Genomic DNA, 16,996 nt, shown 5'->3' with positions numbered 1-16,996 from the left:
TCTTCATCAGACTTTCATCTCCTAAATATTCTATCCATTGACAATTATTATCTGAACAAGTCTTTAAAACATGATTTCAAAATGGTGATTTTATACCTCTACCACTCCCTTCACATTTATCAATTGGCATTTTACTGAAGAAAGAAAGTTTTCTTGTTATCTATCTGTCTGTCTGTCTGTCTACCTACCTATCTCACTATTTTGCTATGTTTCTGTCTGCATATCCACCCTTTCATATACCATCTACTTATCTATTTACTATCAGTGTAGACTAGTGGATTACTATTTTATTCAGTGGGTTAAAATACATTTAAATCCTTACTTATTTTGATACTCAACTTTCCCCAGATCTGTCCAGGAGGATCCCCTTTAAGCAGGTTCATGTGTCATTTTGATAAGTTCCCATAAGTTTTTGTCAGGGCTTGCTTACCTCTTGGCACTGTAAGATGTTCCAAGTTCTTGGATGTTCTAACCCTGGAATTAGTACTTCCTCCAAGGATTCCTGGTCTTCTTTGTTGGGACTGGAAACTAAGATCTGGGCTCTGGATTTGTTCATTGGCACTGAGCTGTCATTGCTTCCAGGTCTTTTCATTTGCCAGTTACTGAAATATTTGTACATTAGAAATCATGAGTAGATACTGATATTCCCTCCAATTCCAGTCTAACCCCACAGAGTCTTTCCTTGCTTTTTCCGTACACCCCAATGAGAACCCTGACTTCCAAAACATCAGCACACTTCCTCATTTGCACAATCCTGTGTCACACATAAAAGAGTCTCAGAATTGCTATGAAAAACATACCTAATAATACATGTTTGAGATTAATTTGTAGTTTTTTGTTCCCTAGACTGATGGTCTAGAGTAAAAGTACTGTATGCGGAAGTCAGTTGCATTACTATTTTCCCCTGCAGCTGATTGTCTTAAATTTGCAAAACAAATGGGTTCATTTGTCACTTTTCAGGTTCAATTTAGGCTTTGTTTTTTCCCATTATGATGATTAAATTTTATTTTGAATATGTAGAACATCAGCATTCTTAGTTGCATTTGTCTACATTATTGGAATATTTAACATTTATATATTGTTCTTTCACTCATGTCCCCTTCCTTGTTTTAGTATTATTACAATTAAACATATTACAATTATATATTATTACATTTAAATGTAATACATTTATACTTAAATATATTAAATGTTTAATATATTTGTTAAATACAATTAAAAATATTAAATGGTCACCATTAGCCCTTTGGCCAAAATTTTTTCAGTTATCTCTTGCTTGGCTGAAGTTCACTCTCAAATAGATTCTCCAGGATGGGCACAAGTGTATAGTATCTCCTGAATTTTTTCAAGTTCAAAACTTCTTCTATAGCATGGCTTCTCAACCTCAAAACTACTATCCTTTAGGGCTGGGTAACCCTTTGTTATGTACGACTATTCTGCACATAGCTTTCCTGACCACTAACCACTAGATACCAGTAGCACTTTATCCCCCCAAACATTGCCCAGTTGTCCTGTGGGGTTGGGGGAGAAATTGCCTCAGTTGAGAACTATTATTCTACAGCCTAGATACATAAAGGACAGTTTGCTGGGTATAAAATCTTTGGTTAGCAGTTTTCTTTCCTTGAGGTCCCTTGTTCCCTTGAATTGTTTGTTGCTTTTAAAAAGTTTGATGCCAGCATAATTTTCTTATTTTTATAAATATACTTGATTTTTATTTTCTGCCTGGAAGCCCAGAGGACTTTTTCTTTGTCTCTGATTTTTTGTTTGTTTGTTTGTTTTTGTTTTTTTGTGGTACACGGGCCTCTCACTGTTGTGGCCTCTCCCGTTGTGCAGCACAGGCTCCGGACGCGCGGGCTCCGGACACGCGGGCTCCGGACACGCGGGCTCCGGATGCGCAGGCTCAGCGGCATGTGGGATCTTCCCGGACCGGGGCATGAACCCGTGTCCCCTGCATTGGCAGGCGGACTCTCAACCATTGCGCCACCAGGGAAGCTCTGTCTCTGATTTTTAATCATTTTTTTAGGATATGGCTTAGAATTGATTCTTCCAGGTCAGTTCTCCCAGGAACTTTGTGGTCCTATTCAAAATGAATATTTAAGTTTTCAAAAATTTCCAGAAAGCTTTCTTGAACTACAGTTTTAAGTACTAGTTTTATTCAGTTGTTTTTTCTACCCCACTTTCAAACCCCAGAATTTCCAACAGTATGTAGCTTGGACATTCTTTGCCTATCTTCCATTTCAACCATTTGCTGGTTTAATGCCTTTCTTCAATGGTTTTACTAAATTTTCACATTCAAATGCATTCTTGCTGAGACATCTATTTTAGTCTTCATTTCTTGAGATGCTTTTATATTTTTCGTCTATTTTTTTCTTAAATTTGATCAAATCTCACTTCATTTCTTTCTGTGCCATGTCCATTTCTGTTCTTAGTATCTGGATTTCTAATTCTAGGTGTTCTTTTTTTTTTTTTAACTTTTTCAAATGTTTGTTTAAAATAATTAAATGTGGAATTTTGTGCTATAGTTTTTCTCCTTCATGTTTTTGGAGGAGCAGAGAACATTTTTATTAGCTGAGATGTTATGTTTCACTTTTTCTGTTTTCTTCTTACAGTGACTTTCTATAAAAAAATTTTTTTCTGTTCCTAGATATTTTATGGACAGGATTCCAAGTTTTAGAGGGGCCACTTCTGTCAGTGTAATGAAGTGCAGTTTCTTTAAGAGATTATGTTACTGGGAAGTGAGAAATGTATTTTGTTTCTCTTTCATTTATGCAAGATCCTTAGTATTCATTTCTAGTTTCCTTACTTCCTTTTTCCTTCATTGCCACATCTTTAAGGAGCATTACGTCTTTTCCAGATCTCTGATTCTCCCACAGAAGCAATGCTTTTCCAAGGCTGACACCTTCAGAGGCTTTCACTTTCAAGCTGCTTCCTTATAGCCAATGCTGAGAACTACCAAGCCTGAGACCTGTGTTCAGTATTTTAGCATTTAGTGTTGGACTTATTTGGGGGGATGATTGTATCTGTATTTCATCTGATTCCTCCATGATCCTCTCCTCATTTTCATGACGTCCCTTAAACCTTCTAACCTTCCACTCTCTCAAAGGCTTTCAGTAGTGGTGGGAACTTGGTTGGAATTTGATGTTTACTTATGAACTTACAGATAATTTGAAGGTTATGGTATTCTTTGTCTTCTTGTAATGCTGAGGGCTTGGCTATATGTAGCTCTGTTCTCCCTGTTGATTATATTTTTTGGATGGAGCTGATTGATGACTGTGAAGAGATTTGGATTCAGAGAGCCCTCATTATCTTACAGATGCTGAGAACTCTCCCCAAATGTTTACAAGTACCTATTGTCACATGCTTTTCCAACACATAATATTGTCAGCATTATTCGTTTTCTCAATATAATGGTTGAAGATGATATTCCATTGTCAATTTCATTTTTAATTAATGAATTCTAACATCTTTGCATAATTGGTTATCATATTTTCTTCTCAGTAAATTGTTTATCCATCCCCTCTGCCTGTTTATTAATTGGGTTTATGGAGCTTCTTCTTCAGTGTTAACATTAATCATGTGTCTATTTTGTGTATTGCTAATATTTTTTCTGAGTCTGACTCATCTTTCAACTCTGTTTATAGTATTGTTATTAAATGGAATAGCATAGAGTGTATTTTCTGAGACCTTGCACATTAATATAAATGTTTCTTTTTCTTTCTGTTTTCACTCAGGATTGAGAGATTGTCTGGCTATAGAATGCTTATCTCACACAATTTTGCCCCTCATCTCTATCTACACACATTACTTCATTGTATTCCAGAATCAGAGATGAGCAGTTTAATGCAAATATGGCCTTTTTTTCTCTATCTTCCTAGATACCTAGAAAATTTTATTTATCCTTTAAATTCAAAAACTTTCTCAATATGTGTTATTACTTTTGCCTAGTATAGGATGCGCCTTTTTGATGAGTGGGGCCCTTCTTGACTTCAGGGAAGTTTTTCTGACATATCTTTAAATATTATTTTTCCCATTTTCTCTGTCCTCTCCATCAGATATGGCAGTCATTCTTATAGTGGGAATCTCTTCCATCTCTGGAATCTTCTCACTCATTACTTCCTCTCTTTTTCTTTATGCCCTTCTTTCTGAGAGAATTTGTCAAGAATGGCTTCAACATTATTGATTTCATTCCCAGGAGTATAAATTCTATTTTTTATTGTTTGTAAGCTGCATTTAATCTCAAGGGAAATACATTCCTTTTCAAAATATTTCCTCTTTATCTATTTCTATTTATTATACTCCAATCTCCCTTTTCATCTCAATCTCTCAATTTACCGTATAATTTTTCGTTTCTTGGTTCACAGAGCAAAGAATTTCCTGAAATTTTATCGAGAACACAGGCACAGCACTTTCCAAAGCACGCTTCTGCTTCCTCTAACAGTGCCGTTTCAAAGACCCTTCCTCTGATGCTTCAGCTTAATATTTCTGTCCTCATGCTGTATCATCTTGAAAAAAATAAGTCTGAGATAAATGGCCGAGATGTTCGTTGTTCTTATTTCTACTTCTGCTTATTCATCAAGGAACAAGAAACGTATAGCCTTTTCCTATTTGCTACATATGTAAATTTCCTCCTTAGTTCCCCTGAGTGCCCATCAGGTTGTAATGTGATCTAGTCCTCCTTTTTGCTCTGATGTTGGAGAGCTATTTGGTGTGCAGCCTTTAGCCAGCTTTGTAGTTTAACATAGCCAACTATCATTAAACTTTCTAGTTTAAAAAGCCAATTATTCTTTAATATTCTGGTGCTTTAAAGAGGGATATCTTAGTACCACTCCCTCATTATCCCTCTATGGTATTTAGAATTTATTCCTGAATAGGCTATTTCCGCATTTATGACTAAAAATCTACAACCTTTACCATGGCCACTCCACAGCTCATTTCTCTGCAGATGCAGATTTTATGTCACAACTGATGCTTTGTAAGGGTGTTAAAAGGCTCTGAATACCCTAGTCCACAGTTCCCATATGAGGGAGATTTGAATTCCTTCACTCTGATGGAAGAAGGTCCAGGCTTGTGAGATTTCTTGAAATATTTTTCCACTAATCGTTCCACCATTATACCTATGGGCTTTAAAGATTTAACTCATGGGTATTCTTCCTGTTTTCTAGCAGGACATTGTATAATACTCCTAATTCCCAGTGCTATTGAAATTCTTCATCTCCTCTTGAGTTTTGTATCTGTAGGGAATGGCTGGCTACTCAGAGGTCATTGTATTTCTATCATCATAACTCAGAATGAAGTGGGCTATGATTATGTCACTCTGCTGTATAAAATCCTTCAAGGGTTTCCAACTGTATGTAGTGTAAGGCATAAAAGCCTCTCAGAATAACATGTGAGCTCTTTACAACATGGCACCAAACTATCTCTTCAACTTCGTATTTATTCACTTCCTTCCATATATCTCAAACTCTCACCATACTAGATTATTAATCTTTTTTCCCAAACATGCCAGGTAATTTCAGACCTTTCTATTTCTGTTCATATATGGTTCCCTCTGCCTGAAATGCCTTGCCTCTCTTGGCTCAGTGGAACATTCTCATTTATCCTTTGAAGTGGAATGGAAATGACATCTCTCCTTTGCAGTATACCCAGATGCTCAAAGCAAGATAAATTATATCATTCTCTGCGGCCCCATTGCTGTGGTCTGAATGTTGTGTCCCCCTAAAATTTATCTGTTAAATCCTCACACCCAACGTGATGATATTTGGAAGTGGGGCCTTTGGGAGGTGATTTGGTCATGAGGGCAGAGCCCTCATGGGTGGGGTTAGTGCTTTTGTAAAAGAGGCCTGAGAGATCTCCCTAGGCTTTTCTCAGGGAAATTATCTTCTGATAGAACACTGAATTTTTCCTCCCTTTTATTGCCTCTGTTCTCTGTCTCCAGAACCCCAATAAAAGAAATAGCAAACATCCATGCTGCTTTATATTTCTTTCATATATTGCATTCTTTTGCCTTTGGCTCAGGTCTGCAGGATTCTACTGACTTTATCATCAGATCATCGACATGGTTGTTAAACATAGCCATTCTCTTATTCAGTCTGTCCAATGAATTTTTTTATTTTTTTAGTGCCAAACATATTTTTAATTACCACGTGCTCATTTTTGTTCTGATTGCTCCTTTTTTTTGCAGTAGCAGTCTGTTCTGACTTATGTATGTGACATCCTTCCAATCTCACTGGAGTCCTTTGTTAATGTTTTAAAAATTGTTTTGTTTCCTGAGTGATCTGTGTTTCCTAAAAACACAGTTATTTTATTTGTGAATTTTAATGTTTCTCTTGCGTGTGATTTCTTTTTCTCTCATGTTTGTTGATCCTTGGTTGTTCGTTCTTGTTTATGAAGAAAAATCTCATTACTCTATTAAGTAATGAGCGTTTCATTTGGATTTGTATAGATCTGTTCCCAAAAAAACTTCTCCCTGGATGATTCTGTACCAGTAGGTGGGGTATGATTACTGGAAAGCCACATTTAAGAGTTGTGGTTAAAGGGTCAGTAGGCTGTGGATAGCAAGTAAAAAAAAAGGAGGACTTGACTTTGGCAGTGGTTTATTTTGATGTATTCCTTCTTGAGAAAGGCTGCCTTGCCTTTCTTTTTTCATTAGGTACAAACTGTGTGTTTTAGAGTTTTCTAGAACTCTGTTTTGCTTCCCTTTCATGGTCTTACACTCGAAAAAGAGGCATCTCCTTGTGGGTGAGACACTTTCTTTAGAGTGCACAGCTTGGATTTTTAAGTGGGAGCAAAAAGTTATCTGCTGTATATATTTGGGGGGAAGTCAGGGAAGAGTGATGAGGTCCAACTAGCTGAGACTTCCCAGCTTTAGTTCTTTAAACCAAATCTATTCAACATATATTTATTGAATGACAAGAGTACAAAAATGGCTAGAAATTTTGCCCATCCCCGTCCCCATGCACCTCTGCAATATGACTTTGGAACCCCCTAGCACGAGTCGGGGTCGATTTCTCCACCCCCTTGAATCTGGGCTTGGCCATGTGACTTGCTTTGTTCAATGGGACTGTAAAAAAGTGACCTGAAAGAGAGTTGAAAATCTCTTGAACACTGGGGCTTGTTCTCTCTTGTGGCTCTTGTAGGGAAGATAGATGAAAGACCAGAAAGTTAAAAATACATTCTTTTACATATGAATTCTGAGATATCAAAAGCAACAGTGCTGGGAAGAAGCCCAAGAGGATATAAGAAGAGGCATGTGGCCCATTTGCCTTTATGGCTCTGATCAACGGCCTGTTAGACACTAAGCATATGAAAAAAGACTTCTCTTGATTATCTAACCAGCAGCCAACCCACAGCTGACCGTGGATGCTTGAAAGAGTCCAGCAGAGACTAGCTGAGCTCACACAGGTAAGAACTGCCTAGCTGATCCAAATCATGAACTGAATAAAGAGTTGTTATTTGTTTTATTGTTTGTTTGCTTTTTGTTTTTCATTAAAACTCCTTTAATGAGGTGAGGAACTCTTTTTTTTTTTTTTTTTTGCGGAACGCGGGCCTCTGACTGTTGTGGCGTCTCCCGTTGCGGAGCACAGGCTCCGGCCGCGCAGGCTCAGCGGCCATGGCTCACGGGCCCAGCTGCTCCGCGGCATGTGGGATCTTCCCGGACCAGGGCACGAACCCGTGTCCCCTGCATTGGCAGGCGGACTCTTAACCACTGCGCCACCAGCGAAGCCCCGAGGTGAGGAACTCTTAATAGTAAACTCAACAGCTGAGTAACAGGATGATGGTGCAACAGTAGTTAAGAGTTGTTATTTGAAGCCATGAAGTTTTGGAGTAGATTATTACACAGCAAAAGCTAACTGATATAAGCACCAAATTGTATTAGTGTTCCAGGTACTGTGAATACAAGATAAACAAAAGTAGATAAGGCCTTTGCCCTCAGCTGGTGATAAACAAAGAAATAAATGAGGAAGACAATTTCAGAGAGTAATACACAGTGTGAAGGAAAGGAAACAGGGAGATGTGACAGAGTGACTGCCTAGGGTTGGGATCTAATTTAGATATTGTGGCCAGAAAAGAATTCTTTGAATAGCTGAAGTGTGGGCCAAGATCTGAATGATAAGGAAGAGCCAACCACTTGAAGGTCTAGAGATATTTGTTCCAGACAAAGGAAACAGCAAGCGCAAAGGCACTGAGGTGGGAACACATATTAAAGGGACATAAAAAAGGTCAACAAAGCTGTAATATAGTGAGCAAAGGAGAGACTGAGTGAAAGGTTATAAAGTCAGGGAAACAGACCACATGGGAGGACTTGGACTATAATTAACGTATTAATTACCTTAATGCTTGTGCCATATCTCATTCCTGTCCTTTAGATTTGTGGACTAGGAGCTTGGAGTTTTAAAACACTCCTATGGGAAGGATCCCTCTTCCCTCTAGCATTTGGGCTACAACTTCCTATGATCTGTTTTCATCAGTCAGATCCATCTGCTTTCCATCTTCTAGGATTGCGTCAAAATGTCCTCCAGCTGCCTGTTCATTATAGGTTATTGCAAGGTTTTGAATATAGATCCCTGTGCTATATGTAGGTCCTTGTTGTTTGGATTAATTCTTTTTAAAACACAGGGTTGTTGGTGTTTTGTTTTTACATTTTTAAGGACCTTGGTATATGTCAGTCCTTAATTCAGTCTTTAATTGAAATCTTCTTATCTCATTTTTAAATTTGTAGCTCTGAGCTCATCTTAATCTCCTTTTGTTACCCTCTATTTTTCTCTTTGTTTCTTCTCCTGTCGACTTGTCTCTAGAGTGGCTGGTAAGAGGTGAGGCCTCAGTAGGATATCTGCTCACTACCCAATAAATATTTATTTGGCATCTTTTACCTGCAAACAAAATTGAGGCCCTTCTCCCCCACCAGTTATCCCTGCAGGCACCTGCCTTCCTCAGTTCCAGCTGAGTCGAGGATAACTCATCAAAAAAACCTCATGCTGGGACACTGAGGAAACACAAGGGTTAATTCTTCCCTGTCCCTTAAATTTCACTGGACCCTTCAGGTGTTTCATTTCCTAGGGAGGTGTTGCTTTTGACATGTCAGAATTCATATGCCAAAAATATGTATTTTAACTCCCTGGTTTCCTTCCTTCCTATCTATCTACCTATCTATCTAGCCATCCATCTATTATCTATCATCTATCTATGTATCTCCATTGAATTTGGGGGGCCATATGTCAATAGGGGATGGCACATAGGATGTCGTACCTGGAAGGGATGGACCACATAAACCCATTGAGAACAGAAGACCCTTCGCCCTTGCAAACCAAGAGTTTGCTTGGTAGGCATTTGTAAAGTTTCCAGGCACAGAAATATTAACTCATCTCCCTAAAGCAAATAAATATACTTTTGTACAGAGATTAGAGTACTTGAAAGGTGATATTAGCTACCTTCAGAGCCCAGTACACACTCATAATATTTTATTGCACAAATCTGTTGGGTCCTTTGCAGAACTCCAGAGTAAAATAAAGAAAATGTTTGCTTGTCCTGTTGCCATATGGGAGCTACATTCCTTCTCTTAAACCCAGAATCAGGAGGCCAAACCATCTTGAAGAAAGAGAAAAGGAGGCCAACATCCTCTTCTCTGCCTCAGGGCCATTGCATGTGCTACTTCCTTTGCCTGGGACACCCTACTCCCTGCTCCTCCTCCAAGTCTCTTACTTATCCTGTCTCTTACTTACACTTCTGGTCTCAGCTTGTAAGCTGTTTGCTCAGAGAGGCCCTCCTTTCCTGCTTTTCTAATCTTCCCTTCCCGCCCCCAATATAGAGGATGCTGCTGATGCCCTGTCCAGGTCCCCCTCCCTGGTGGGACCTCAGGTGATGTGAGTATTCATTGCTAAAAGGGAGCTGCCTTGCCTGGGAAGTTACTCCTGGCCAGCGGTCAGTCAGTGGCCAATGATTGACCAGGGTACAAAAGGCCGGCTGCCTGGCCTCAAGGTGGACCAAAGACTTCCAGGGTATCGAGCTGAAGTTAGTCTCCAGCTGAGACCCCAGCTTTGCTTAGTTTTCTTCTCCTGTCTTCTCCTGCTTCCTTCACACCCCATCCACAGAGAGCGCTCCCCTAATAATTCACTTCCACCAAGATCACCACCATCTCAGGCCCTGCTTCTAGGAATCCTGACTTCAGCCACTTAGGATGCTTTATTTAAGAGGTTTATCCATCTACATAACTGAGAACAACTTTTCTGTCTGATCCCTGCACCTGTAACCACGATGGAGATTCACGTGGGCAGACTCATATGTGAATAACATCCCCAGAACTGGCCACACAGTAGCCCCCTCTCCCCTAAGAGCTTCTCATCTGGGAAGTGGAGGTGGGAAAAAAAAAAAGAGAGAGACACTGCACACAAGCAATTCACCCCGGAGGCTGTGCTGACATTGCAGAAGCAAAGCTGTTTGTCTGACCTAATAAAAAGGGCTATATTTTAGAGGCTTTAGTGAAATCATTTAATCTAAAATTCAATATAAATGCTACTCTGTGTTAATCTTTAAGAACCAACAAGTCAATCCCAGATCTGTTCTTTCCCTGAAATGAAACTAATTTGGTTAAAGACAGGGGTTTTTTGAGTTTATTTATCAGAAAGTTCAAAGTTCAAAGCCATGATTAAGTATCTTCTCCACAGTATAGCCCCTTGGGAGCAACAGTAACAGCACAAAACTAATAAAACATAATAAATTCACCGTTAAAGAGCCTATAGAGACATTGACTAATGGCATGAGACCCACAGAATAGCTCAGAAATAAGTTCATATGCAAATATTGTTAAACGCCAGTCCCCTGTCACTTACACATCCAGTACTTAAAATTTAGACTATTTGAAAGTGACTCTGAGATGTAACAATTGTGAATTTTTGTGTGGCAGGGCGGGGTGGGGGGGGATGAACTTACGTCACACATGGAGCTGGATGCTGAAGCTGTAGATGGTAAGTGAAACAACTGACCACTCAGCATCTACTTGGCACGTGTGTAGAAACTCCCACGAAGGGATTTAAAATCTTTACAACTGTTACTGTTCCTAATGGAAGTGCAGAGGCGGAGGAGAGGAATGGCAAGTAGGGATTTGAGGATACCCAAGACTAAAAGTCTTGCAGCTGTCAAATCTTAGTGCGTCCATGTCAGTCACTATGGTGTCTGCCTTAGAAACTGATTTTCCAAATGCACGTTCAGGAAACAAAAGGACTAGCATTCCGTCTTACGGAAGAAGATAGAGCTTAGACATCTGTTGAATTAGAATTTGAAGGTGGTCAAAGTGGCCATTCTCCCTCTCATTTCCCCAGCTTCCCCACCTGCAGTTTGAGAAGCCGTCTCTTTACAGTCTCAAGCAGGCTCATTCCACTCAGTCCCTTCGCAGTGTAGGTTTGCTTTTCCTTCTGCATCTTTGCCTTTCTTTTGATGGCACCATTATCGTCTTAGTTGCTGAAGTTTCAAACCTTGGCCCCTATACCTTTAGCCTTCTTATTTCTTCTTTTGCTATATTATCTTCAGGGCCAGTACCATCCATAGTCCTGGCTGTGATTCCTTGACCTCCTCTTGGGATGTGACCATCACTTTCATACCACTTGAGTCATTCACGGACCTGGCCACACCTTGGATCTTGGTATTATTCTGAGTCTTCCTCCTCTAACAGCATGATTGCGGGGACCCACTGGGAGAATTCTCTACTTCGGCTCTACTACCTACATGTCCCCCTACGCCAGCTTGTGCTGATTTTTTTCTTATCACTTGAAGCATGTGAGATTAACTGTTTTGACTCTTTTCTCTTGTTTTAAAGAAAACCACACCAAGATCTATGTGTTTCCTCCCAGAAAGGATAGAGATATGCAACAAGGAAGGGAAAAATGTGTCTGCAAATCTGCACCTTGAAGTCCCATGTATTTAAAACTCATTCTTGTTTGCCTTTTATATTCCTATAAAAATGTATAGAGAATCTTATCCCCCCAAATTCCAAATAAGATAAAAATCTTGTGTTTGGACAGCACCAATCAAAGAGGAGGAGACCCTCTCACCCTGCTGCCCACGAGCAAAGGCTCAGCTACACGGTAAAACAATCCCTCTGAAATACGTTCCACCAGCAAATGAACCATAGTAACTCTGGGGCCCAGGGCCGTCCTGACTAAAACCAGAAGACAGGCATAGTGTAGGTTATAATACCTGAATAGTACCTGGCTTTGGGTTTGATAGATAAAGGCTTTAACCAGTTTTATTCTTTTAATATCTCATAATGCTTATCTCATTTCCATCAAATGGAATAAAAGCATGCTATTGGCTGGTGAGAAGATGTAACCCCAATGCTGACCTACCCTACACCTAGTGTGAATTCTGAAATCAACTCCACTGGTCATAGTAGCTTCTCCTTCTACCTCTTTGCCTCGATTTTCCCCTGGAACCTACTAGCCCAGGAGCTCCAATCTCACAACTCTCTGATCTCACTTGTTTCAGCCCAGAGTCAGCCACTTCACCGGCTCTTATGAACATCCACTGCCCTTGCCTCCATGAACTTCCATTACCCCTGCCTTCCCATCCTCAGCTGTGCCACTCACTACTCCCTTCAATATCTAGAACAACTATCAGGCAACACTTAGTAAAATCATGAGAGGTATTTGCTCTTTATCTACTGAGTCCTGTGATAGCTCTAACATCCTTGATTTTTCCTTGGTTGACTCCATAACATATTCTTAAAGGACTTCAAACCTATTCCACTCCGATCAAAGGACATATTCCTTTCCCACCGCCAAACCCTGCAAAATCATATTTTGTGGGGACCAAGTCCATCCAATGTGAATTTTCTCAAAATCTTTCCTATCTACATCAAATTTATATTTGTATTTTCCTCTCTCTTTTTTCTTTCTCACCTCAAGTAAAGAAATTTCCTTTGGCATTATCTAATAAAGTTGAAAATGTACATGGCCTATGACCCAATGTTTTTTTTCCCTATCTATTTGTCTCCTAGACCATTTTCCTATTGACTTATTGTACTTACTTTTTAGTGGAACTCTGTCTTTATTAGGGGGCTGAGACTGTAGAGAGAGCTATGCTAATTATGTATGCCCCTTTCCTCCAGAATCTAAACCTTCCCCAAAATAGACACAGAGGTCAGACACTGTCATCATGGAGCTCAGAGTTCAGTAAGGAAGGTGGGGTATAAATTATAATGCAGCATAAGTGCTATAATGGATGTCTACTCGAGCTATGCTCATGACACAAAGAAATGTATTAACTCTCTGTGGGTGGAAGCAAAAAAGCATTATAGACAAGGTACAGCTGAGCCAGGTCTTAAAGAATTAGTAGTTGAGTAGACAAGATGGGGAGGTATCCATTCAATATTTGTCAGATCAGTAAATTAAGGGCATATCACACAGAGAAAGCAACATGTGCAGCAAAAGTGACAAAGTTTAAACAGCTTAGTCTCTTCAGGAAAACTGCCGACTCGGTGTAGCTAAATCAAGAGGGAGGCAGAGAGTGCGGGCAAGTGGGCCTGAGAGCTCAAAAAATAAAATAGAGTATACCTAAGAAAAATTAGATGAAGGAAATGATATTGATAAAAGCAGAAATTATTGGTTTGAAGGGCATAAAAACAGTAGAATTAACTAATTCCAAGAGTTGTTTCTACAAAAGAAAGAAAGAGCAAGGGAAAAGAGAGGGCCAGAGACAGGAAGGATAGGAAGAAGGGGTGGAGGGAGAGAGGATAGACAAAGGTCTGCAAGTTTAATCAAGGGGAAATGGAAACTACATGGAAAGTTAATTTACTGAAGATATATTTACAGAGTGCTTAATACTTGCCAGGTCTTGGAGTAGGTGTTGGAGACAAAACAGCTGTATAAAGAGGTATGTCTTCTGCCTTGGAGAAGCTGAATTTTGGATAAGGAAATGCTTCTTTAAACATATAATTATCAGATGAAAATGTAACCACCAATTGAAAGTGGTATGAAGGAAAGGTAAAGAGTCCAATGAGAGGTTATAGCAAGATCAAAAATTAATGTGGGGCTGGGTGCTGGATCATGAAAGGCTTTTTGAAATTGTGACTTTTAAGCCAATGTCTGGTGAAGGAGAATGAGTTAACCAGGCAAAAAGTGACTGGAAATGCAATCCAGGGGGAAAACCAGCCTGTGTGAAGGTCTTGAGGTAGGAAAGAACATGGTCAAGTTCAAGTAACTGGAAGAAGGTTGAGGGGCTGCAGCAAACAAAGGAAGCAGAGAGTTACAAAGACTTATAGGTAGGATGACCGATAGTCCCAGTTTGACCAGGACTGAGGGGTGGGGGTGGGTGCTGGGTTGTGGGAATTTCCATCTTAAAACTGGGACAGTCCCAGGCTAACCTAGATGAATTGGTCACCTTATTTACAGGCCTTCTTCAACATTTTGGACCTTAGCAGAAGAACAATATGGTGGCCATAATCAAGGCTGCCATAGTGAGGATGGAGAGAAATGAATGGATTTAAGAAATATTTAGAGGTAAGTTGATAGAACTTGATGACTAAATGATAGCCAGGGAAGGAAATAGGGCAGAGGGAATAATCAAGGGAACAATCAATTGACAATTTTTGGCTTTAGAAACCAAAGGAATATGCATAAAAAAGGAATAAAAGCACCAAAAAAATGACACTAAATTTGTTCATTGACATCAACTGTCAAATCAGCGCTCCTGATTTTATCACCATTGAGCTATACAGAAATAAATCTTAGTACCCTCCATCTCTTCCATTCCTGGGGTTGAAAAGGAAACTAGGCCTGGTGGAAACCCAAATGTGCTTGAGAAAGAATTTGGAAGTCAGTTTCAACCTTTAAAGAAAGGGAGTGTTCCTCACCCTAGTAAGGGGGTATGACTCAACATAATGAGAAACGAAAAGTAGGAAGCCTTTAATACCGAGTGCATTCATCTTGCATTCAGATGGCACGTCAAGGAATGTATTACTCTTGCCCCTCCCCCCACTCCCAACTCGCAGACTCCCTTATTTAACCCAGAGGAAATTGCAACTGAATTATGAAGTCCTTTCAAAACTAGACATTTGACACATCTGTTACAGAAGCCTTATAAAAAGCACACTGGATACCTGTAAATTTTATAATTATGTCAATTCAAACTCAAAGACACTCACATGAATTAAAAAAATATATATTTCCAGCTCAAATCTCAGAGTTTCTTCTGCCTGCCGTTGAGATATGGGGAATATTTGCTGTATGCACTAAATTCTTTTCTTTAACTGCCCATGTCAGGAGAGCACAGGACTGGAATGAAGATGAGCACAGTAGACCAAGGATGAGAGCTTATTGAACACGTAGATTTAATCCAGGTTCAAAAGCACAATCCCAGTGAGATCTAAATCAGGTATCTGGACAAGTGAGAACTTGCTTTCCAATACCCCTGAATCCTCAATGGAAGGATGCTTTTTTTTTTAGACATGGGAGCAGAATGCCAAGTCTGGGATGGGCTACCAACATCAATCAGCGCAAACTTATATCTACAGTTTGTTTTTCAAGCATTCATTCACTCATTCATTAATTTAACAAATAGTTATTGAGCACCTACTTCTAGGAATTTGGGATATGTCCATGAAAACAGATACAAATCCTTCCTCTCAGTGATTTTAGATTCTAAAGAAAGGATTCAAGTAATAAACAATAAGAATAAGCAACATACGTAATGCATGAGTAAGTTATACAGTACCATCTGGTGGAAGGTGAAAACAGTTCCATAACAAAAGAAAAAGGAGGGCAGGGTAAAAGAGATCACAGTGATTGTGAGAGGAGGGGCAGGTTGCAATTTAAATAAATTGGTTGCGTAGCTCTCCTTGTGAAGACAACGTTTAAAAACATATTTGAAAGAGGTGAGGGAATCAGCCATGGGGACCTTTAGGAGGAGAGCCTGGTTGATTGTTGTTGTTTCTTTCCTCCACATAGTCCAGAGTCATCTAAAATGGGACTTTTAGCCAAGTGCTCCACTAGGCTCAGAAGCTGGGTTTTGCTTGTGTCGCACCCATAAGTCATGTGACCTGATCAATTTCATCTGTAATACTCTAAACTTAGCCCACCACCCTTACAATTTCCATGCTTCCAGAGCCTCCTCTGCAGTTCTTGCTGTGTTGTAGCTTGACAGAATGCCTTGAACTTGTCTGTTTGGGTGTCTATCTTCTGTACAAGGCAGTAGAGAAGCTCAGAGATTAGGGCAAATCAAATTAGAAACTGACTCTGCAGCTTAACACTGACCGTCCTTGGGCAAGTTAGTTAACCTCTATGAGTCTCAATTTTCTTATCCGTAAAGTAAGATAATAATATCTACTAAGTAGAGTTGTCATTAGTATTAACCAGAGAAATTGTAGAGCGCTTAGCATAAGTGCTTGGCAAAACAGTAAGCACTTCATTAAAGCTAACACTTCTTGATGGTACTCATATCAGAGCCATCTCTTTGTTGTTTTTTTTTTTTTTTTTTTTTGCGGTACGCGGGCCTCTCACTGTTGTGGCCTCTCCCGTTGCGGAGCACAGGCTCCGGACGCGCAGGCTCAGCGGCCATGGCTCACGGGCCCAGCCGCCCCGTGGCATGTGGGATCTTCCCGGACCGGGGCACGAACCCGCGTCCCCTGCATCAGCAGGCGGACTTTCAACCACTGCGCCACCAGGGAAGCCCCAGAGCCATCTCTTTGGAGGCAAGCTCCCTCTTGTATTCCATTCTAGTTTACCAGTGTCCACCTTAGAGCCTGGCGTGGGTAAGTATGGTTATGAGCAATGGAATCCAGTTCTTCCAAGACTACCCAGAAAAACATGCCTGAAGCCCCACTGGAGAACTCGCCCTCTGTACCTGGCTGGTAAATAGCCATCCATCTATTCACCAGGATGAGAAGTTTAAACACACACACAATAATCAGACTTTATCCTTCTTTTTTTTTTTTTTCCCCCTGAATTTACTATCTTGGGAAGAGTGGAGTAACCAGGTAAGGGAAATATTTGGCAAAGTTTTTCTTTCC

At 40.0% G+C, this 16,996-nt stretch overlaps 1 long non-coding RNA gene across 1 annotated transcript in view; it reads right to left on the bottom strand.

Annotated features, from left to right (window-relative positions):
• Window positions 1-277: 277 nt before the first annotated feature.
• Window positions 278-16,996, bottom strand: part of LOC132438813 (uncharacterized) — a 103,493-nt gene continuing 86,774 nt past the window's right edge. The window contains exon 4 of the long non-coding RNA XR_009522226.1: window positions 278-602. This is a non-coding gene — a long non-coding RNA (uncharacterized lncRNA). The remainder of the gene's footprint in view (window positions 603-16,996) is intronic.

The sequence above is a fragment of the Delphinus delphis genome, chromosome 15 (assembly GCF_949987515.2).
Source record: "Delphinus delphis chromosome 15, mDelDel1.2, whole genome shotgun sequence".
Lineage (NCBI taxonomy): Eukaryota > Metazoa > Chordata > Mammalia > Artiodactyla > Delphinidae > Delphinus > Delphinus delphis.
Note: the sequence above shows the minus strand (reverse complement) of the source record. Positions and strands in the feature narration are given on the sequence as shown.